We start from the raw sequence: 25,451 nt of genomic DNA, 5'->3' as shown, positions 1-25,451 counted from the left end.
AAGTCCTCTTCACTTTCAGCAAGCAAGGTTGTGTCATCTGCATAATGCAGGTTGTTAACCAGTCTTCCTCCAGTCCTGATGCCCCATTCTTCTTCGTACAGTCCAGCTTCTCGGATTATTTGCTCAGCGGACAGATTGAATAGGTATGGTGAAAAATACAACCCTGATGCACACCTTTCTTGACTTTAAGCCAATCAGTATCCCCTTGTTCTGTCCAAACAACTGCCTCTTGATCTATGTAAAGGTTCCTCATGAGCACAATTAAGTGTTCGGGAATTCCCATTCTTTGCAATGAATCTAGAACTAAGACTCCATTAATAACATGATCCCCATAAGCCCCAGTCTGGCTTGTCGGTCACGGTGACTTTTTGGGTCTCCTGGAATTAGTGTCAGTTCAAAGCCAATATCCAGTAATCCCTGAAAAGTCTGATTATTTCCTTTTCCCCAGTTAAAAGTCACTCTTGTACAAGGCCTGAGATCACTTTGGGGAAGGCTAGGAGAAAGATTAACAGTATGAGTTTTTGGAAGTGTATTGGAGTCCTTCCTCAACGGGTCTTAGTCTCCCTTTCATTCAAGGGGTTATGGGTCTGTAAACTGGCTCAAGAATGGGAACAGACTGAGGGGCTGTGACTCTCTATTCTGGTGATTCAAGTTAGACTTCTGTTCACTAGATCTAGAAATCTTCCACTTGTATAGATCAAGTAATATTTTGTAGATTTCCCATCTATTTCACTACTGGGGACACCATGACTAAATAGCTAATGCCAGTAGTCCACATGAGGCAGACTATTCTGATTACTGCTTCGACTCTACTGTCCATTACAGTAACCATGCCCATCTTGTCTTTGCCAATTGAGTGGCCCCTACCACTACGGGGTCCAATCAGTCCCATTGTACTTAGGTGTCTTAATTTAATTAGAGAAGTTCCCATTAGTCAAATCCGACTTACATAAAATAGAAATCACAGCAGTCTTCAAGGATGCTGGGGCTCCCTTCACAAATTTATTCCTCACCATTGTGGTAAAAGGTGTTTCCTCTGGGCACTCCATGTATGAGTCTATGGGTATAACCTGATAAATCCATTCTAACATGCCAGTTTCCCTAAACCTTTGGATACCTTCTTCTACAGTATACCAGGGCAGGTCTGGTATTTCAACTTGATTTAGTGTAGGCACCATGTAATCCATGCTTCAGTGAACCAACCAAATAAACTATTAGACTCTTTCCTAACCTCTTGAGCTGAAACATTGAAGTATCTGTGCTTAGTGGGCTCATATCAATAAACTCAGAGTGATCCAACTTTATGTTCCTTGCACCATTACCCCATACCCTTAACAGCCATTCCCACACATATTCCCCAGGTTTCCAGTTATACATATTAGAAAAGTCAAGCAGTTCTTTTGGAGTATACTGTACCTCTTCCTGGGTCACACTTTTTACTCCACCTTTTGGGGTTCACTGGGACTTAAGTCTAGGTATAGGGGTAGAAGCCAAAATAGACGGTGGGAATGTGTTCTGAAAACTTTCAGCAATGTCTTGTAAGGTATTTACCTTAGGTAATGCCCCAGGCAATGATTCAGACACTGCCCCAGGCAAAATCTCAGGCAAAGGCTCTTTGGACCCAGCAAGGTTAATCTCGTCAGATGGAGGTGAAGGGCCTAATGGTTACACTGAAGGGAGTGGTTTAGCAGACATAGGTGGAATAAACTCTTCAGATGGGAGAGAGGGCTAGTCCTGTTAGCAGGAGAGTTTAAATGGAATTTAGGGGCTCACCCCCAGCTTCCAGATTATTTATTCATATGTCCCCATCCTAAGTGCCAAGGTCCCATTTCTTCCCAATCAATGCCCTCATTTTAACTTCAGACACCATTCAAGTTTGGGAACTCAATTGGCATTGTAATTCAGCCACTCTTCCAATAAGATTCTGAGTTTGTTTTCAGCAATATCAGCTCTGTTACAACACAAAATAAGGCTGTCTTTCTGGGCACAAGTGGCAACTTTGAGCTGCGACTCTGAAGCCCTGAGCTCATCTCTTTCTTTCACTACTTTGTCTAGTGAAAGTAGGACCAGCTTCCTTATATTTCTCATTCTGACAAAATTGTAGAAAAGTATCAAGCGTGCGGTCACCTAGAGCCTCATCTCTCACCAATACTTGATCCATTTGTGGTGGTATTTTGCAAATTAATGTTGCTACCTCACCTATGGATTAGCAGTGCCCTCTTTACTACTGGAAGCAGAGTCATCAACACCTTTGACTAACCGGACTTGAGAACCAATTTAGAAAGCTCATCCTTAAAATTTTGTTTCCCTACAACCACTCCCAGCACCAAATATCGTAGCCTGGGTCCTCTAGAGAAGCAAGACCAGAGAAGCATACACAGAGAGAAAGAGAGAGAGAGAGAGAGAGAGATTTATCTGAAGGAAATGGCTCATGCAGTTTTAGAGGCAGGCAAGTCCCAAATCCGTGGGTCAGGAATCAGGCCGGAGACTTCTTCTGACTCATGTAGTTGCAGAAGCTGATGAAGCCAAGATTGGCAGGTCAGAGAGCAAGGTATTGGCTCACTGGCTGCAGAGGTTGACAAATCCCAAGATAGTCAGGAAATATGGCAGGCCACTGTCTTAAGTCACAAGAACTGGAGGTCAGATGATGAGGAGCCATGTGCAGGATTTAGAGTGAGCAAAAGCCAGTGAGTTTTGCAGGAATGTCCATATGTATTGGATGCAGGCCACACCCTCAAGGGAACTTCCCTTACAACTGATTGGCTGATCACATCAGATTACATCATGGAAGAGATTACATTATATCACAAAGGAAGTATAACTACATCATTACATAATTGCCAAACCACTGAGAATCATGCCCCAACTGACTTGACACACAACCTTAATCATCACACCACCCCTTCTGCTTAAAATTCCATTAGTATGTCACTAAATTGTATTCGTTCATAATGAAATCTCAACTCCTTTCCAGTCTTCAGTGCTAACTCTCTTCTCTGTGTTCTAGATTCCTGCACTATTCATTGTTTTTTTTAATAGCAGAGCACTAAAAATTCCAGCATTTATGCTCAACCTTCCTAATCGGACAAGTTCAGTGTTTGCTAGTATTCGTTCTTGGCATCTGGCACACTGCTGAGCAGGATCTAAGTACACAATCCTGGTTGAATGTAATGTTCCCTGATGATTTTCAGCAGGTTTCTCTGATGGACAGCTCCCTGTCCCTCTTGCCGATTTTGTCACTGGGCATATTCTTGTAGAAGTATATAGTCATTGCATGACTCCACTCTGAGAGCATATGTGTGTGTGTATGTATATACTTGTTTTTCTTGTTAAGTGCCAACAAGTCAGTTCTGACTTGTAGCAACCCTAAGTACAACAGAAGGAAACACTGCCCAGTCCTTTGCCACCCTCATGATCATTGTTGTGCTTGAGCCCCTTGTTGCAGCCACTGCATCAATCCATCTCGCTGATGATATTTCTCTTTTTCACTGATCCTTTACCAAGCATGATGTCCTTCTCTAATAACAAATCCCTCCTGATAACATGTCCAAAGTATGTGAGGCCAAGTCTCACCATCCTCTCTTCTAAGGAGTATTCTGGCTGTACTTCTTCTAAGACAGATTTGCTCATTCTTTGGTAGTCCACTGTATATTCAATATTCTTCACCAATAAAAAAAATACCATGATTCAAAGGCATCAATTCTACTTTGGGGTTCCTTATTAATTGTCCAGCTGTTGCATGCATATAAGGTGATTGAAAACACCATGGCTTGGGTCAGGTGGGCTTTAGTCTTCAAGTTGACATCTTTGCTTTTTAACACTTTAAAGAGGTCTTTTGCAGCAGATTTGCGCAATGCAATGCGTCATCTGATTTCTTGACTGCTGCTTACATTAGTGTTGACAGTGGATCCAAGTAAAATGAAATCCTTTACAAGTTCAATTTTTTTCCATTTATCATGATGTTGCTTGTTGGTTCAGTTGTGAGGATTTCTGTTTTCTTTATGTTGAGGTGCAATCCATAGTGAAGGCTGTGGTCTTTGATCTTCATCAGTAAGTGCTTCCAGTCCTCTTCACTTTCAACAAGCAAGGTTGTTAATGAGTCTTCCTCCAATCCTGAGGCCCTGCTCTTCTTCGTACAGTTCAGCTTCTCAAATTATTTGCTCAGCATATAGATTGAATAAGTATGGTGAAAGGATACAACGCTGACACACATTTTTCCTGGCTTTAAACCACCCAGTACCCCGTGTTCTCTTCAAACAACTGCCTCTTGATCTATGTACAGGTTCCTCATGAACACAATTAAATGCTCTGAAATTCCCATTCTTCACAATGTTGTTCATAATTTATGATCCACAGAGTCAAATGCCTTTGCATAGTAATAAAACAGAGATAAACATCTTTCTGGTGTTCTTTGTTTTCAGTTATGATCCATCTGACATCAGCAATGATATCCCTCATTCCATGTCCTCTTCTGAATCAGGTTTGAATTTCTGGCAGTTCCCTGTTGATGTACTGGTACAACTGCTTTTGAATGATCTTCAGCAAGATTTTACTTGCATGTGATATCAGTGATATTGTTCAATAATTTCCACATTCGATTGGATCACTGTTCTTTGCAATATGGATCTCTTCCAGTCAGTCGGCCAGGTAGCTGTCTTCCAAATTTCTTGCATCCTTTTGTTGAAACATCTTAGTTGGTGTTCGGTCAGTTCCTGGAGTCTTGTTTTTCACCAATGCCTTCAGTGCTGCTCGGTCTTCTTCTTCAGTATCATCAGTTCTTGATCAAATGCTACCTCCTAAAATGGATGAACATCAGCCAATTCTTTTTGGTACATTTACTCTGTGTATTCCTTTCATCTTCTTTTGATGTTTCTGGCACTGTTTAATATTTTCCCTGTAGAATCCTTCAATACTGCAACTCGAAGCTTGAATTTTTTCCTTTAGCTCTTTCAGCTTGAGAAATGACGAGGGTGTTCTTCCCTTTTGGTTTTCTAACTCCAGGTCTTTGCACATTTCATTATAATACTTTACTTTGTCTTCTTGAGCCACCCTTTGAAATCTTCTGTTCAACTCTTTTACTTCATCATTTTTTTCCCTTCGCTACTCGACATTCAAGAGCAAATTGCAGAGTCTCCTCTGACATCCGTCTCGGCCTTTTTTTCTTTCCTGACTTTTAAATGACCTCTCGCTTTCTTCTTACATGGTGTCCTTGATATCATTCCACAACTCTTCTAGTCTTCGGTCATTAGCGTTCAATCCATCAAATCTATTCTTGAGATTGTCTCTAAAATCAGGTGGGATATACTCAAGGTTGTACTTTGGCTCTCTTGGACTTGTTCTAATTTTCTTCAGCTTCAACTTGAACTTGCATATGAGCAATTGATGGTCTGTTCCACAGTTGGCCCTGGCCCTGTTCTGGCTCATGATATTGAGCTTCTCCATGTCTCTTTCCACAGATGTAGTCAGTCTAGTTTCTCTGTATTCCACCTGATAAGGTCCATGGGTATAGTCAACATTTAGTTGTTGAAAAAAAAACTATTTGTCTTGGAAAGAATAAGTCATCTGCCTTGCAAAATTCTATCATGCTATGTCTGGCGTCGTTTCTATCACCAAGGCCATGGGAAAATCTCCTGAGGTTATACATGATTCAGAGCAGAACTCCATTGAGGGTAGACGCAGAGCAGAAAGTTTATTGAAGCTAGAGGAACATACCAAAAACCAAAAACCAAACCCACTGCCTTCGAGTCAATTCCGACTCATAACAACCCTATAGGACAGAGCAGAACTGCCCCATAGAGTTTCCAAGGAGCATCTAGTGGATTTGAACCACTGACCTTCTGGTTAGCAGCTGTAGCACTTAACCACTATGCCACCAGGGTTTCCTAGAGGAACATAGCTAGGTTCAAATGCCAGCTTTACTTAATAGCAATGTAATTTGGGACAAGTTGCTTAATCTTTCTGAGCTTCAGTTGCCACATCTGCAAAATGGCAACAAAGCACATAGAGTTTGCTATAAGCATTAAATGAAAGAGCCTGTTTCAAACTGCTCCATCCAGAGCCTGGTTCCAGCTAGCAATCAGCAAACATTTGTGCCCTTCCTTTCCTCCCCCTGAGGCTTCTGCACTATGGTTATCTCCCAACAGGCAAGCAAAGGCCTCCACGCTCAGCAGCTCACTGCAAACTGGCCCCCAAGGAGCACTTTCCAGCCTGATATCCCTGACCCAAGCCAACAGCCAAACTGAGGGTAAGGTGATGGCACTTCAACAGCTTCCCACTCAACCAAATAATCCCCCAACATCCTCATGCTGAGAGAGTCTTCCCCTGAGGTTGAGGAGGAGCCCAGACACGTTGTGCTCCTGTTACTCCAAGACTGGCCAATTTTGCATTAACAGGCATGAAGAGGGGGATTTGAGTGCCAAGAACAGGAGCCTGAACAAGCTGTCTTCCTTCCTAGTCTCCTCATTTCTCATCCTTGACACTGAGCCAGACTTAGAAACAGTGTACAACTAAGATAGAAAAAGCGCATAGAAACTTTGCATGAACCTCACCAGGGGTTCTGTGTCTCTCAAGTAAGAGTATCCAGGTGCTCACCTGGCAATCATGCCCTCCATAACCTGGTCCCCACCTTGTTTTTTCATCAACACATCCCAGCTGCCTCACACAGAGATACTCTGGGCCCTGATGCAGCAGACCCCACACCCAGTGTTCCATCATGTCTCTGTCTTTGCCAGGCTGCACTCTCAGCCTGGGGGCCCTTCCTGGCTTCTCTATCTGCTGAGATTCTTAATGCCTGTTGACGTATTTCTCTTCCTTGGTCCCCGATCAGCAATGACGGCACTTCTCTGAGCACTCTAATTCTGCATGATGCTGCAAATCTAACACTCACTTGCCTTTACCTCATCATTCTTGTAAAAATAAGTTCTGAATCCTTACTATGTGCTTTTTCTATCTTAGTTGTACACACTTCTTTTTACAGTTCCCAGATGGTAACAGGCATATCTTATTCATCTCTGCACTCTCCCCACTCAGCATACCAAAAAACAAACCCGTTGCTATTGAGTCAATTCCAACTCATAGCAACCCTATAGGACAGAGTAGAACTGCCCCATAGAGTTTCCAAGGAGCGGCTGGTGGATTTGAACTGTTGACCTTTTGGTTAGCAGCCATAGATCTTAACCACTGCACCACCAGGTCTCCTTACCACTCAGCCCATTATATAAAAGGTGTTCAGTAACTGGATGGAATGGTTTCACTCCAGTCAGTCCCTAATGCAAGCCTGGGCCATTCCTATATTTGGTGAAAATTCTTCTTATCTTTAGGGTGTTCCATGGGCTCCCAGTCCTAAATTGCTAAAACAATGCTCTGGAAAGTCAACAGGCAGATTCAGGGCATTGGCAAGGTAGAACTCACAGAAGCAGGTGTTTTCTTCAGAACAGGCTCCCCAATAAGGTACTTGGGCATTTTCCATCAACCTGTGAAACATTTGGATTTTATAATGGCATAAATACTTTCTTGCTGCCTAAAGATCAGGCCCAACAGAGACGGAACCACTCAGTTTAGGAGTCTTTGCCCCCAAAATTGAAATGCCTCAATTTGGACCACTAATCTGGAGTCCAGAGAGCTGGGCCCTGCCCTGTGCCAGCATGGTCCTTGGTGAACGATCCCATCCCTGTGTACACTGCTGTCACCAAACAAATGAGGAGCCAGCCTTCTGCTTCCAGGCCTTTCCTCCAAGGACCTCTTTTACTATTTCTGCCTTATGTTTTAAGGAATTGTTTACCATACTCTCTCTACTGCTTCTTCTCACATTTTTAAATAAGTCAAAGGATACTGTAAGTACCCATCAGAAGTGCTGATCAGAATAAGATGACTATACTATGTTTATGAAATTCAAGCTGAATTTAAAGACCTTTGACATTTTTGTTCACCACTGCAGCCTTAATATAGATCCAGGCACAATTTTTATAAGACTTTTTTGAAATATTGACAAGAGACCTCAGAAATACCATTGCTGTTTTGGTATAAGCCAAGGGATCTAGAGCTTCTGAGTTAAGCACCTTTTAGGTGGCTTTCGTTTCTCAACTCTGGCATGGAGGGAACAGGAAGCAGGAAGAGGTGGAGGGGCTGTACTCTGAGGTATGAGCCTGACTTTCTAGTTATATCTCCAGGACAGGGGCAGGGAAAGATAAGGGCTTATTATAGGTAGGTAGGCTTTCAGCCTTGTTTCTGAAGTTGTAATGTTTAGGGTTTTCTATGAGTCTTTTAAGGATGCATACAGGTTAGAAGAGTGGAGGAGCTATGTCCCCAATTCTCACATCTCTCCTTTCCCCACCCTTCTGCTTCTCAGGCAATCCTATAGCTGACTGAGTTGCCATCCACAAAACATCAGAGCAGGGAGCATGATAAAGGAATGTGATATAGATAGGGAAACAGAAGTCACACAAACCAGCTGAAGGTGGAGCCAGACTGGAGTTGGAGTCTCTGGACTCCAAAGTAGAACTCTCACAGCACACCCACCCCTGTGGCATATGGATGGGTCCCAGCCAGGTTTTTACTTCTCAGATGCCAACCTCCCAACCTGGAAGAAGCCACCAGACAACAAGTGGCAGACTAGCATTCCTCTGTAACTCCTCTACACACCTGCCTCTCTCTTCTCCATGAGGACATTGACCAACCTCCACCAAGGCAAACAGAGTAAAAATGACCCCTTCACTTATTCACCTGCTCACTCAGCACAGATGTACTGGACACCAACCACATTAGCAGCACAATGTTAAGTCCAGAGATACAAAATCAAGGGACTTGGGTTTAATGAAAGACAGATGGTACCCAGACATTTCACAGCGTCAATGATTGCTGCAGTAACTCAGCACAGACATGCCCAAGGGATCCCGTATGGCAGGTGGAAGGGGCAAAGGCCAGGGGTAACTTCTAGAGAAGGCATACCTGAGCCAAGTCCTCAGGGATGACTAGGGGTTAACTAGAAGAAAGATGACTAGGAATTAACCAGTAAGAAAAGAATGACTACAGGTTAACCAGGAGGAGAGGGATAACCGAGGTTTAACCAGGAGCAGAGGATGACCAGGGGTTAACCAGGAGGAGGGGGAGAGAAGGGCACCCAAGCAGGAGGACTGGCATGAGCAAAGCCTAGAGGTGAGAGGCAGCCTGGCTTGGAGAGATGACTCCATGGAAGCTCTCTTCTGCTGCCTGCAAGAGATGGTTAAGGAGGTGGTGAGTAGCAGGGGGCTGGGGAGCCAGGCCACAGAGGACCTTAAAAGCCACTCTTCAGAATGAGAACCTCTGTCTTCAGGCAAGGGGGTGCTATTGATGGCTTTTAATCAGGGAAGTGGCCAAGTTCAGATGGCACTTTAGCTAAATTACCTTGGCAATAGAGGGAAAATGAATTGTTGATTGATTAAGGGTACAGGGCCAAGCCATTGGAATGCTTCAGTCCTTGAGTGGTAGAGAAAAAGCCAAGTGTGCTGGCTTCCAGCCCTAAGTCCCGAGGCGTTGGCCCCATGAAAGGTGGTGGCTGTGGGTAGCTGCATCAGCATGAGGGAAAAGCAAGCTCTTTACCCACTCAGATTCCCCAGAGAGCTCAGCAGAGCTCTGCTCAGAAGCCCCTCCCCCCACTCTGTGCTGAGAGCACTGTTTAACTGGCAATTACTCTGCTCTGTAAATATATTGGTGGGTTTGCCTGAGTGAAAGGGCCTAGCTATGCTCACACTGCTGCCCCCCACACTCCCAGGTGGAGGAGGTGTCGGCTGGGCCCGCTCTCCTGAAGAGTCTGTGGTCTGTGCTCCCCACCCTGAGGCCTTTTTGGGCCATGCAGGACCCAGAGCTCCCAGAAGCCGGCACAGAGAGACAGAGGATGCCATGGGGAGGGGGGGGACCCTGTCTAAACAGTTGGAACTGGGGCACCCTGCAGAGCTGAACAACTCTGCATCCCTCTACAAGCTTGTTCTGCTTACAAAAATAGACGATTCCAGAGCTGTGAACACCCCATTGTTTGTTCCTGAAGAACTACTTGCGTCTATATTAGTCGACATGGGCACACACCCAGTGTAGCACCGAGGAGGGAGGAGGCCAGGTACAAAACACACATAGTCCCACTCCCTCAGTGTAGAGTGACATCTCTCCCTGTCTGACACCTGCAGAGGATGTCAGAACGGCCATTGCCCTGATCATACTAGGGGCGATCCCTCAGTGATGGGATAGGGCTGCATTTTATTTTCTTCTTTGTGTCTTGTGGTATTTTACTTTATAATCATTTGGAGACAGAAAAGATTTACATGAGAAGTCATACCATGCTCTTCCTCAGCAGTGCCTCCTGATTTATTTCCTTGTACCCAGGAAACAGTTCCTAGGTCTGATGTGAGGCTTCCTGCTATAATGAAACCTCCTGCTGTTTCCCCATGGTGCATGAGGCTCCCACCATAAGGGAGATGCCCAAGAGAGGTTGGTGGTCTCCTCCTAGTCAGGTGATCTCAAGCCCCACGAACAGGCTATAAGAATCCCAGCTTCTTTTGTTTCCTCAACAGCCCTGCTAATGATGTCTTCAAAGTGCTCGCCCCCGTAAGACATATCCTCCCCTGCACCTGCCCTGCTGGCCAGCACTTAGCCAGAGGACTGTGTCCTCAGCAGCCTGCACCATTCATCCTGTCCATACTGTGGGGTCTGGAGAAGCATGTCGAGGAGCCCCACATCCCCAGGGCTGCAGGTGGAGAGGAGCAATGAAGGGACTTCTCTCAGGGATGTTCCACAGCCTCTGTGCCACCTTCCATGAGGAACCTTCCTCACCCCTGAGACACAGGGCTGCAGGCTCCTTCCTCACTCCAGTGCATCTCAAGATGGGACTCTGGGAGCAGAACAGCACCAGACTGCTTGCCCTTCAGTCTGAGCTCAGGGAGAGGAAAGCAGTGGATGGGGAAAGAAGCACAAGAAGGAGAGTGTAAAGAATGAGGAGGACCTATGTCCTGTAATATCTCTAAAACTGGCCTGCATAATGCCTGAAACTCCCCATTAACATCACTCCTTTGGTACAGATGTTGAAAGTTCTACTTAAAATGCAAATCAGCTTCCCAGGAAGGAAAATGCATTAATAATAATGTCAGATATTCACATGATACTTTATAGTTGTCAAGCATTTTCTCATACCATATCTCATTTCATTCTCAGCCCCATTGAGACAGGTGAACGACCAGACAGAGAAAGTAAACCTCAGTGAAGTCAATGAGGCAAACTAGTGCAGGGCCCACATGCACAGGAGTTAGACAGACATGGCTTGGAATGCCTACTCTACGGCTTAACCACCAAGTGAGCGTAGGTGCTATCCCAGTTAAACCCTTATGTCTAAGCCACTGAGGTAAAAAGTCTCTATTAATAGCCGATGCAATGTCTAACTGAAATAGAACGCGCTATCAGATGTGTATGCTTCATGTCCAAGAACTTAGAAAGTATCTTGTACTCTGTGGATGGAATCAGGCAACAGATGGCAGGTGAAACTATGGCAGGCTGGAAAGCTTGTGGCCCGATTGTTGTTGTTAGGTGCCGTCGAGTCTATTTCAACTCATAGTGACCCCATGTGACAGACTAGAACTGCCCCATGGGGTTTTCCTAGGCTAATCTTTATGGGACCAGATCACCAGGGCTTTCTCCCACAGAGCCACTGGCTGTGTTCCAACTGCCAGCCTTTCAGTTAGCAGCCAAGCGTTTAACCATTGCACCACCAGGACTCCCTAGGCCACGCTTCTGCTTGTTGCTCCTTGGGAAGGTAGATAACATGTCTGCTGAGGTTATAGTATCAGGGAGATGGTAGAATAAAACCAAGGCTTTGAGCCAGATGGTTCTGGCTCGAACCCCTGCTGAGAATTTGCATTTCTAACAAGTTACCAGGCAATGCTAATACTGCTGGTTGGGGACCAATTCTGAGAACCACTAGTAGAGCAGTGGTTCTCAATTTTTATTATACATAAGAATGACCTGGGGATCTTGCTAAAATGTAGATTCTGATTCAGTATATCTGGGGTGGAAATGCAAATTCTCAGCAGGGGTTCAAACTAGAACAAACTGGTTCTAAGCCCCAGCTAAAACAGAATGTTGGTGTAGTTTGTCTCATTCTTCTCACTTTCAACAAAATCCTTTGAAAGAGATGGACTTCAACTAGAGCTAGCTGGTCTTCAAGCACAGATGGAAAGAAACACTACATTTTCTAACCTATGGCTTACAGAAGTTGAATGAGAATTCTTACATAGCTAGAAAAAAGCCAAGTGCTACTGCACCTCAATGAAGCAGTTATAAATGGGGGCTGTGAAGTGGGAGTTTAGTGTGAAATAAAACGATAACCCCCAAGCCTTTATCAAGCACTTTTTGTTGTAAGTTCTCTGCCAGACAATGGTAGTCAATGCATCCACCAAAATTAAGTGCTATCGTTCCACCTACTCTACGGTGTATAGGTTTATATGCTCCTTAAACCATCAATATTAATTTAAGAGAGAAGGAGTTGGGCCAAGCTACAGAAGCAGTGAGTAAAATAGACAAATATTCAGGCTCAAAAACTATGTCTACTCCAGAAGAAATTTGTCTATGTTTGTTTGCACACTAAAATGATCAGAAGCAAATATACTAGAAGCCAATTTGAATTTTGAGAGAACTGTATTTCTAAAGAAACTCAAGCCCAGCCTGCAACAACCTGTGACTTTGAACACCCTGAAACACTACATTGCCTGGTCCTGCCCCCAGGAAGTAGGCTGCTAAACCTATACCCTCTCCAGGAAGGACCAGCTCACCATGCCCACTTCGAAGTTGGTAGACGAGGGTGATGGACAGTAAGGAAACTCCCAGAAGGAGGGCCAGAGGCCACAGGGAGTGTGGACCAATGGGTTCCTTCCAGAGAGCAGGAGAGGAGCAGCCCAGTGACTGACCAAGGAACTCCGTCCCCTACCAGGGCAGCAAGACTTTCTGACCTTGACCACCAAGTTTGGGCAATGGCTATGGATCTGTGGTCACTCCTTCCCCCTTTCCTGATAGGAAAGTTGTTATTTTTTTAATTGGGGTTATTCTATCTCTACTCCACGTGATATGTTGGTTGGGAAGAAAGCACCTGTCTTTTAGTTTGTGGGTCACCAGGTCACCATCTGTGGGTGTGACGGGGAGGCCTGCACACAGAACCTTATTGACAGGTCTTGGACTCCAGCTGGATCCCTCACCGCATAAGACTGGGGCTGTTGTCTCTGGGAATCAGGGTCTGTGTTCTTTGTGTGGGGAGCAGTGTGCAGGAAAGTCAGGGAGCAGAGGCTGGGGACTGTGGGGACTGCTGACATCACTTGCAGCTTTTCTAATATCCAGTCTGCCTTCTTTCTTAGTTATAAAAAAAAAAAAAAAAATAAGTCCCTATCTTATTCAGGGCAGCAAAATGCCTGGTCAAAACTGACATTCCAGCCTCCTTCACAGGTAGTTATGGCCATATGACCAGATCCCCACCAAAGTGTATGCAGGATTTGGGGTGTTCCTTGTAGGGAAACACCTTTTTTTTTTTTCCCTCATGCTTCCTGAGGAAAACATGTGATAAGAATGGGAGAATATAAACATGAGCGAGGTGTCCTGCCCCAGACCTCCAGGAACCACTAGTAGAGCAGGAGGGTCTTTCTCCTGATCTCGATGCTGTCTAAGCTATTGGCTTTGTATTCCTCCTGTACCAGTAGCCAGACATAATTCCTAACTGACTCAATCTCATCACTTAATTTCTCAGAGTCTGAGTTTCAGCCTTTGTATAATGAAACTAAAAAAACCAAACCCACTGCCATCAAGTGGATGCTGACTCACAGCAACCCTATAGGACACAGTAGAACTGCTCCATAGGATTTCCAAGGAGCGGCTGGTAGACTTGAGCTGCTGACCCTTTGGTTAGCACCCAAGCTCTTAACCACTATGCCACCAGGGTTCCAATTTGTATAATAGGAAAAATAAAATATCTATCATCTAGAATTTTTATGAAGATTAAATGAAATAATTTGTGAAGACTGCCCAGCCCTAAACATGTCTTAGAATTGTTCAATGGCAAATGGCAACTTCTACTGCATTTACCATTATTATTGCTATTGGTGCTGTTATTGCAATTATTAGTTCAAGTCAGGATGCAGACAGAGGTCTTCTGGCAGCCAAGCTTCTGCTTTTTCATGTAACTTTTCAGTTTTTAACACCTTAAAATTAATTGAACACCATTCTTAGCTTTGGAATAGACAGTGGTGAAGTGTGGCTTCACCACGAGTGTTGTGGCTAAGAGCATGGGCTTTGGTGTGGGACAGACACACATTCAAATCTGTGCCCAACATGTACTATCTGTTACTTCAGTGAAATTCCTTAACCTCTGGGGCCTCAGTATCCATGTCTGTAAGATGATAACATTAATACTTACAGAGTTACTATGAGGATTAGAGGAAGTAAGCCCCCAGTATCTCTGAGTTTTTTTACTGTGATTAGAGAACAAAGTCTTGATATTACGGGAGAGGAAGTAGGGATAATTTGCTTACTAGGAAACTTAATTATCAACATGCATTCAGCACCACCCCCCACGATGATCCCATTTCATCCATGGTCAAAACATCATTGAAATAGGCTTTTTCTCCTGAAATTCAGAAATACAGCAATCCTATCGCAAGGCATGCATAATGTCCTATGTTGTGAATAACTTTCACCGTTCACCCTAGGCTCCCCTCCTTTCCAAGCAGGTCCTCCATGCTGCCAACTGAGAGCAGGGCTTGAAAACAAAAGAAATTCACAGGGCACTTAAGGTCTTCACTAAGCATCCTCTACCATGGACCACTAGGACCACTAAGCATCCCTAGACATGTGAAAATGGTTGGAGAATACCTTGTCTCACTCTTCTTCTCTTAGAGCATTTTTATTTTGTAAGTGAATCAGTGTAGTGTTAGAATCCACAAGGAACGAACTAGGACTTCCCTTGTAAGTTCCCAGGGGCTTAAGAAACCTGACGACAATTTCTTGTTGTTAAATTGTTCTATGTGAATGATTCCAACATGGAATCTCCCTGATGTGAGCTGTCTTGAAGTCTCTTACAGCATCTTTTCTGGAAGAGAGAGGTGCTGCTCATTCACAGCCTACAGACTTCAGCTCACCATAATCACGAAGGGCACTGGGTGGCTTAAAACTTTTGGCAAACAGTTTTTGAGATAAGATTCCAAAAGGTATGTGCTCCAATTGTTGATGTGCCACTGACAGAATTGATGGCCACTGTGCACACAAGGCTGCTAATGGTCGCTGCTGCAAACATGCAGTATTGACAAGCGTCTTAACCAAGACCTCTCAAGCTAACTCTCACAGGGATCGTTAAGGTCATGACTGTGTAAACCCCTGAACTTCATTTTTACGGATTTTAAATGGCATTCACCCTCAAGGTGGCTCTCTCTCTCATAGAATAATTTCTCTGCAGTCTTAAATCTATTAGCAGACAGAGGATATAAATCTTCAATGACTTGAGTGTGCTATTAATATTTCTGAATAATCTGAGAATATTGACGACCTTGGGTTTGATTTATCCTTTACGATGGCATACTATCTTTGGTTCGTATTTGCATTTGAATTATTCTTTGTTTTACAAGTGGTAAGTAACCAGTTGCCATGGAGTTGATTATGAGTCGTGGCGACCCCATGTGTGTCACAGTAGAACTGCGCTCCATAGGGTTTTCAATGGCTGATTTTTCAGCAGTAGAGCACCAAAAGCTTTCTCCGAGGTGCCTCTGGGCAGATTCGAACAATTGGTTTACTAGGGATGTTTATTAGTATTATTATTACTGTAATTACCATTGCCACACAGTTTTTCTATTCATAGGTTTTGAGTCTTTTTCAATGTAATGTTTGATTCAGTCAAGAGGAAACAATAAATTATTCTTTACTTAAGCTCTACAAGGTGGTTCTACATTTTCTTTTTCAGGGATTCTCAAATGTGCACGATTGAGATAAAAGTGTGCTGCTCTGCCATGAAAGCAGTACTGCCCTCAGCAAGCTATTGTCAATGTTGGAAATGTAATCTCTATTATTACCTGATGCTCCTGGTAAGAAATACACTTTGAACAACACCATATGCTTATTTGATGCCTTGGGTTAAAGGAGGGAGAAGGAGAGAGAGGAAAAGTACAGCCAGCGTGATCCAAGTTTGGGCACAACCAATGATGAAGAGCCAGGCCACCTCTCTTTGAGCCCTTTATTTTCTTTGCTTCAAAGTGGGGGGAAAAAAAGCCTCCTCAGCTTACAAACCCCAGGAACCTGGCTGAGCCAGAGCACATCTTTAGCTTACTCTAAAGCGGTGGTTTGACTGTGGGAAGATATACCATTTTACCTCAGAAACCAGTAATCACATACATATTTATAAAATTATTATTTCCCAAAATAATACTTAACTTGCACGTTTGTTTTTAATGCTGTCTGTAACTTATTAAAATTCGTTTCACAACAAGTAATGGATTTTAACCTGCGGTTTGAAAAACTTTGCTCTAAAGAAGCACAAAGCCTTCCCAAAGACTCAAGGAGAAGCCACAGCCAATATCTTACTGATTGTTCATTTTTAATTAAATATATTTACCAATTTTATAAAAATGACACCTTTTTATTCCAAAAATTCAAACAATATGAATTTTCCAAGATAAGAGAGAAAATATCTTCCACACCTGGATGTGCCCACTATCTACTTTTTAGTGACCCTCCTCCCAGAATATCCCCTTGTGTATATGTGCATATATATGCATATAATTTTCTACAAATGGTGTCATTCTATACGAGCCATTCTCTGGTCTTGTTTCATACAAAATGTTTTTCAAGTCTTTTCACTTCAATCAATATTTTTAAAGAGTCTAGTGTTTTACTGTAAGAATTTGCCATAGTTTGCTCTACCAGTTCACTATTGACAGGCATGCTGGTTGTTCCCATTCTTTTGCAATGATAAACAATGCTTCTATGATCATCCTTGACTACGTATCTGTTTACACAGCTGTACCTTTCTGCTTGGTAAACCTGAAAGGGGGCTCCTTGAGGCAAATGGTAAACACATATATACTTGATGCATATTACCAAGCTGCCCCCCAAATATTACGACAATCTCTACTAACAAGATTTGAAATTGCCCAAATCCTCACACTAGGTTTTGTCCACCTTTTCAATTTTTCCCAGTATTATAATAAGAAAAATATCTCTTTATTGTTGTTATTTGCATTTCTTTAAGTTTTAGTGAAGATGAAAACCTTTGCATAGGTTTATAATTTATCTGCACCTCGCGTGTGTACATGCGTGTGTGTGTCACCTGTTCAAATCCATCTCCCATTTTGTTATTTAGTTGTTACTCTTTTTCTTTACTTGTTCCTTTGGAAGAGTATTGTCCAGTGGTTAAGACTATTAGCTCCAAAACCAGGCTGCTGGGTTTAACCTGGCTCCACCCTTTTCAATCTGTATGTGACCTGTGTCACTGTTATTTCATACATAACCTGGGTTAGTAATAATATCCCCTTCATAGAGTTCTTGTGAGGGTTATATGAGTTAGTAAGTCTCACATACGTAAGACAGTACCTGGTGAATAATACCAAACCAAACCCACTGCCATCGAGTGGATTCCAACTCAAAGCTACCCTATAGGACAGAGTAGAACTGCCTGACACGGTTTCCAAGGAGTGGCTGGTGGATTAGAACTGCCACCTTATGGTTAACAGCTGAGCTCTTAACCACTGTACCACCAGGGCTCCAGTGTGTTTTTTTAATTAAGGATAGCCCTTGGGTAGTACAAAAAGTCAAGGCGCTCAGCTGTTAACAGAAAGGTTGTAGGTTTGAGTCCACACAGAGGGACCTCTGAAGAAAGTTCTCATGATCTACTTCCAAAAATTCAGCCATTGAAAACCCCACGGAGCACTGTTCTGCTCTGACATACATGAGGTCACTATGAATAAGCATTGATTCAGTGGCAACAGGTCCTGGTAATTAAAGACGGGGTAGAATTCAAAATATTTTAACAGTTGTGTGGCAGGTCATCAATCGGTTAAGAGGGAAATCAGCTGTGTAGCCCTGGGGCAGCACCTGCAGGCATTAGCTGTAAATTCCTGGAAGATAGGAGTGTTTGGTCCTAGGGGAGCAGTGGAATGTTGGGGTGACAGGGTAGATGTCTCTTGGGGCTCAGGAAAGCAACAGTTAACCCACCTGTACAGAAGACTTTGACTGTTCTGATCCAAATCCACTGCTCTGGGACACATCTCCCACATGCGATTAAAAAAAGGCTCTAGTCTCTCATTTTTCTTTCAGCTTTGTTTACGGTTTTCTAAAGTTCTACTGTTTTATGTGATCAAAATTATCCACCCCAAGATTATACCAATATTCACCCATGTTTTCTTTTGGTATTTTGCTAGCCTCTTTTAACATGTAAAATCTTTGAGAGTGAATTTGCATTTTCTGCTGATGTCCAGCTTTTTAAACAGAATTCATTCTTATTGCCAGAAACCATATTTGGTAGGTTGCAATTTAAAAACAAAACAAAACAAAACAAAGAATGAGCAAACAGCAAAGAATAAAAGGTCTCTTATTGCTGCCACAATTGACAAGGCACATTCCAAGCACTCCCCAGACCTATCTGATGAGACTGTGTCCCCAAGGGGCCCTCTTACAGAGCCAGGCCCTCTTATACCCCTCGCCCCGACTGAGCACAATTCCCTCATCCTAGACTTGGCTCTCATTTGATGAATAGTTTCTCTTCTACACACATTAGTAGGTTCTGTCAGGACAAGGACAGGGTCTGCATTGGCTCCCCATTCCAATTCCCCAGAGACAAGCACGTAGCTGGCATAGAGTAAGAGCCCCATAGGCGGTTGTTGAATGTGTGGATGAAAGGAAAAAGAAGCAAGAGTAGTGGAAAGGGAAGGAAACAAGAGAGGGAGGGAGGAAGGAGGAAGGAAGAAAGGAAAAAGGGGAGCCTGTATTTCACAGGTTTTGTATTTTGACTCTCCCACACCCCCAGCCCATGACTCCACTGTTTTCCCAGAAATGGGTACTTAGCATGGATGGTTGAGTTAGTTGAATACAATTGAATTGAAGATGGCTGTTTGACCCCCTGATCCAGGAATGCATGGAAGACCTCTTATGGCTGACTTCCTCTACAGTATTGAAACCTAGCTCTTTCTGTTCATCCTGCTTTCTATTATTAAACTGGAAGCTCCTTGAAAAAAAGAGTTCTTTGCCATTTATTTTTATATCTCCACCCTCCTTTGACTATCCCTATACTAAGCTGGAGCTCAGACAATACCTGGTGACTAGAAGGGGATCCTCTGGCACCTCACTCTGAGCCTTGGGCAGCACAGTGTCCAGAAACTTTCTAGGGCCTCCAGCCCTCAGGCAATGGGTTTCCCTACAAGATTTTGTATCTGCAGCTTCCCCACCCACAGCCAAGCTTACAAACTCATCCTCACATTCGCTATTATTATTGGATTTGTAAATTACCATCAAGTGAATGACAAAGACCCAATTAAAGAAGGTTATCTAAGTCAAGGAAACCCTGGTGGCACAGTGGTTAAGTGCTACGTCTGCTAACCAACAAGTCAGCAGTTCAAATCTGCCAGGTGCTCCTTGGAAACTCTATGAGGCAGTTCTACTCCATCCTATAGGGTAGCTGAGTCAGAATCAATTTGACGGCAGTGGGTTTGGTTTTTTTGTTTTTTTTTGGTTATCTAAGTCAACGTTGTCACCTCAGAGGAATCAGTCCTGACAAAGAGATGATAATCACAATCTTCTGCAGGTTGAGTGCTCCAGAGCTAAGCACCTGCCAGGATCACTCCCCTAGCCACCAGTCTCCCCTTTCTGCAGGGAGAAGGGCTGAACCCATTAAAGATTGCTGGCCTAGCTCCTTGCTCATGAAACGCAAGGCAGGCCCAGGCCCTGTAAGCTGCGTGTGGTTCTGCGGCTGGTACCAGTGTCCTGGACCAGGCTGTGAGATCAGGCACCAAGGCAGAAAGAAGTCCTTTGCTTCTTCTGCCACCCTCTGGACCTTAGGCAAAAGTAGATTCTAACAGGAGACCTAGAAAACCCTTGGCCCAGCTGGCACACCCAGGACAATGTGGTCTTGAGTAAGGAGACCTTGGGGCCATTACTAATGCTTTCTGTGGCACACGTTTGCTGAGTACCACCACTGGGCTGGGCACAAGGGACATAGCCTTTGGCAAACGTGGAGTCTAACCAAGAGCTGGTTACACCCTTACTGGTATTGATCTCGGGGCAACTTCTGTGTGGTCACTCAACTTCTCCATCCCCCGTTTCCTCACTTTGAAAATGGGAGAACGTTCTAAGAACAAGGCAGCTGTTGTCACTGGAGAGAACCAAGGACTCTGGGTTTCAGTGCTTGCCGCTACCTGCTGACTGAGGTTGCCTTCTCACCTAGGCTGCCCTTCTTTTCTCCCTTTTCTCCCATTCTGCCCAAAGAGGACCACGTCACTCGCTCCTGCTCACACGCCTTACAAAGTTCACCTCTGCTATCAACAGAAGTTCAGTCTCCCTTGCCTGGCAATTCAAAATGTCAGCATGTGTTTGTTCCCAGAAGAATGTTTCCATCTCATTGCCTCCTCCATCTCTCTGTGCCCTGTCTACCAACCACAGAAGACCACTTCCTGTTTCCCATAAATAATATCCATGATTCCAGCCAGACTTAATTGCCCTTTTTAATGTGTGATCCCACAGCAGGTGGTATTTCTGCACTTAAAGCCTTCTTATATTATTTTCATGATATTTTCAATGGCCTCATATGCATGTGAAAGCTGGACAATGAATAAGCAAGACTGAAGAAGAATTGATCCATTTGAATTATGGCGTTAGTGAAGAATATTGAATATACCATGGACTGCCAGAAGAATGAACAAATCTGTCTTGGAAGAAGTATAGCCAGAATGCTCCTTAGAAGTGAAGGTGGCGAGACTTCGTCTCATGTATTTTGGACATGTTATCAGAAGAGACCAGTCCCTGGAGAAGGACATCACTCTTGGTAAAGTAGAGGGTCAGTGAAAAAGAGGAAGATCCTCAATGAGATGGATTGACACAGTGACTGCAACAATGAGCTCAAACATAGCAATGATTGCGAGGATGGCACAAGACCAGGCAGTGTTTCGTTCTGTTGTATGTAGGGTCACTGTGAGTCAAAACGGACTTGACAGCACCTAACAACAACATATTATTTTCATTTTTTATATTTTTATAATACTATATTTCCTACCACTAGATTATATGCTCCTGGAGGGTGTTCCTCACAGAACTCTGCTCAGTGGTATGTACATATTATATAATCAGGGCATGTTTCTTAAATGGAATAGTAAACACATAAATAAATGAATGGATGAGTTTAATTCACCTCATCGTAAGGTCAATGTGAGGAACTATTGTGATATACTGAATAACAGTGCTTTGCAATTTGAAAATAATTATACAAATGTGGGCATATATTGAAGTTGTCATTGTAGCTTCTCTCCTTTGAAGATCTTATACAAGGAAGAGCCACCTCAAACCCAGATCTTGAGCCACACTGAAGGAGTGGTTTTGGTTTGACTTGGTCTCAGTCTGGTCCAGTCTGGTCTGATAAACTATAGACCCGGAAAGGCGAATGCGAAGGAAAGGTTAATAGAGCAATTTATAGGCAACACCCACGATCCTGGTGGGTGAGAGAAAAGGTTCAGTAACGGGTGATGACAGGGACCTCTCTTACCACAAGGAGGAATGCCCCTCCCCTACATGCATTACAGGGGGGTCTGAAAGCTTCCTTTCTGCCAGCATAGATATTACAAAATAAGAGAACCATCAATAAATGGAAGGAGGAGAGCAGGTGACTCCAGAAAAACCTGAACTTCTGAAAGATGGGAGGATTCCTGGTGTCAGATGAAGGAGTTAAGCTGGAGGATGCACCAGGCTAGGGACAACCAGGCCTTACAACCCATTCCTGGCACCTGGGGCCACAACTCCAGCCCCATAACCAAGCCCTCAACAATAGAGAGAACAGAACCCTTTCCTTGAATGGGATGCACAGTCCCCTGAGAGCCTGGGGTAGGGAAACCAGTGAAAGCACAGGTGGATGGGGACTAGAATGCAGGACAAAGAAGCAGTCCCAACCCTTAGCGAGCTCCTTGTTAAACCTGGGGACATTGACAAAACCTAGGGCTCATGAAGGGAAGAACCACACTCATAAAGACAACTAAACAGCTACTCAGGTATCCAAGACACTGCCAAATATTACTAAAAAGAGGTAGGATCAGCTTCTCCTTCATTGGCCATGTCCCACCTCTTAGGTAACATCACTTCTGTCCTTCTTCCGAAAACCAAGTCATGCCCTAGTCCTTCAGTCAACTTAAATCAAACTTAAACCAGACTTTCTGGCTGAGGCCCAGTCTCCAGTCTCTACTTCTCCACTCCACCTCCATAAACTTGATAGGTATTGTTCTCTTAATTAAGGCACATTTCTGTTGAGGACAACCCAGGATATGGACACATCCCAAGGCATCTGTACCTGGGGGGTGATGCAGATCTCTCACAAACAACCTGGGACAGGTCTTCCTCTCTGCAACATCCAGGCACATGTCCTGAATCCACCATCTGGCACGGCAGTCTACCTTGGTCACTGCTTCAAAAATCTATTTGAAATCCAGCTGGATATTTCTTCCTCCTTAGAGTCAGCACCCTTCTCAACAGGGGGGATGATAGGCAAGAATAGGCAAAGTTCTAAATAAGACAAACTAGGAATACTGTACAGGTTTCAAAGTAGGGATCAGGTCTCTAACCTGTTGACACACTTCCCATATTCCACTGTCCCCATGCTATACTTACTGTATAGATTGAAATCCAAATTCCCCACCCTTCCCATCTGCTAAGCTCCCTGTAATCATTGAGCACATTCCTCATATTCATAATTATAACATTTATGAAATCGAATGTGTCTTGCAGTTGAGATCCAAAGAAACTTGTCAGACATCAGGCAGAGAAGTAAGTCTGGGAAAAGTTGCCTTTGCTTATATATGTAAGAAGGATAAAAATAATAGAAAGTATGTACCCAATGTTGCTAATGCCATTGAGTTGGCAACCTTAAACACAGCAGAATGAAACACTACCTGATCCTGTACCATCTTCATGCTCATTACTATGTTTGAGTCTGTTACTGAAGAATGGCCTTGGTTCTTGTCTTCGGTGAGAAAAGAACTCAAACACTGGGACACACAGTGCCAAGCGAGCAGAGGTTTATTAGCAAGCAGAGGGTTAGTATCGAAAGTACACTTGACTAGGGAGCATCAGGTGGGCCTCTCAGGTACAGAAAGAATGTGAGTGCCCCAATGGTCCTTTTCTTAGGGTTTTATACGCTTCTTGTCCCTTATCTCTCCTTGTTAATGTTTAACAGCCAAGACAGGGACCCCTATAGAGATTACTTCCTTGGCTTCAGGTTTAAGTACCAAGTTAAGGACCTTATCAAGTTAGGGACTTTATCAAGTTAGGGACCCTTATAGGGATCATTTCCTTGGCTTAAAGTTTAACTATGTAGGGACCATCTTGTTGAGGAATCTCACCACCCCAGCCTTTTCCTCTGTAGGGACTATTTTATTGAGGAATGTCACTACGTCTTGTCTCTTCCTCTTCCTGAGTGCAAGCTCTCCCCCTCCCCCCTACAGGTCAATTGTTGTAGACATTGTGTAGTGCCTTCTGATCTGGGGCACTCGTCTTCCAGGACTATATCAAACAATATTCTGTTGTGATCTACAAAGTTTTTATTGGCTAATTTTCAGAAGTAGACTGCCAGATCCTTCTTCTTACTCTGTCTTAGTGTGGAAGATTTGCTGATATCTGTCCACCACGGTGACCCTGCTGGTATTTGAAATGGTGGCTTAACGTCCAGCATCAGAGCAACATACAAGCTACCACAGTATGACAAACTGACAGAAAAGTGGTGCAATAGTCCTTTCTATTGATTATCTGCTTTGGTAGCATCACAGAAGTTGACTTTTTAAAATATGAATTCCTAATTTTCATTTAAAATGTATTCAAAAAGACAGAGCATTGGCGTGAGATGTCATCATGCATTCTGGAGTGAGCCATTCATTTACCAGGCAGTGTAATTAGAAGCAATAGAAGCTGCCATTTCCCCACACCCTCCACCCCACCCCCAGCAAGGATCCTCACATTTCCAAAGCTAGCAGGAGGCGGAGAGACCAAGGCACACATCTTGAGAGACCATCACTAGGGAGTAGAACAGCCATCTGTTGAAAGTGTTAGACTGATTCTCAAGACAGGCTGTTTTCATTCCAACCATATACAAGTCAATATAGAAAAAGAAAAAGGGAAACTGAGTTTAATCAAAAAGAAAAAGCAGAAGTCATGCAATTTTTGAGATGCTTGAAACTATATTGGCAATCCTAAGTGCCCCCAGAGGTCCACATCAGTGACCTGAGCAGTGCAGCTTTTCAGGGGCTCTGGGGTCACTGTGATCAGTGCCACAACGGAGAAGGACACTCCAATAGTGCCAAATGGGAAGAAGGTAGATTCAAACATTAGTCCTGTTTCTCACTAGAAAAGAAATCCAATGGCTTAGATAAAGGCATACTCTTTCAACAGTCAAAAATAAGTTTGTGAAATGGTACAGCCAATGTGGAGAACGGTTTGGTGGTTCATCAAAAAATTGAACATACAACCATCATATGACCCAGCTATCTCAATCCTAGGTATATATTCAGAAGAAACGAAGGCAAGAATGCAAACAGAAACCTGTACAATGATGTTCATTGCAGCACTTTTCACAATAGCTAAATGTGGAAACAACTGAAATGTTCACCAACAAATGGATTAAAAAAAGAAAATGTGGTATATACACACAATGAACTATGACTCAGCCATAAAAAGAAGTCCTGATGATGCATATCACAACATGGATGAATCTTAAAAACATCATGCTGAATAAAATAAATCAGTCACACACACACACACACAAAAAAAAAAAAAAAAAAAACAAATACTGTGTGGTCTCACTTCCGTGAAATAAGCAAATATATAGAAACCAAAAATTATTATTGTTTACCAGTGGGGAGAGAGAGGAGGAAAGGGGATTTTTTTTTTGCTTAGGGAGCAGTGAGTTCATATTAGTGGTGGTAAAATGATTCGGAAAAGGACAGTGAGAATGGTTGCACAACTTGAAGAATATAATCAATGTCCCTGAATTGTAAGCATAGAAATCATTGAGTTGGCATATGTTTTGTTGTATATACTTTCACCACAATAAAAAATCATAGTCATAATTTTAAGTACATTTAAGATGGCACTTCCATTTCCTCCTAAGATGAAATTATGTGGGTGATAAGTCTTACAGTGAATTTCATTAGACTCAAGAAAATCCAGTATATTATCTGAGGACCTACTAGGGACCAGGCACTCTTTTCCAGGACCAGCCATGG

Source organism: Elephas maximus, chromosome 17 (genome assembly GCF_024166365.1).
Source record: "Elephas maximus indicus isolate mEleMax1 chromosome 17, mEleMax1 primary haplotype, whole genome shotgun sequence".
NCBI classification, from domain to species: Eukaryota; Metazoa; Chordata; class Mammalia; order Proboscidea; family Elephantidae; genus Elephas; species Elephas maximus.
Note: the sequence above shows the minus strand (reverse complement) of the source record.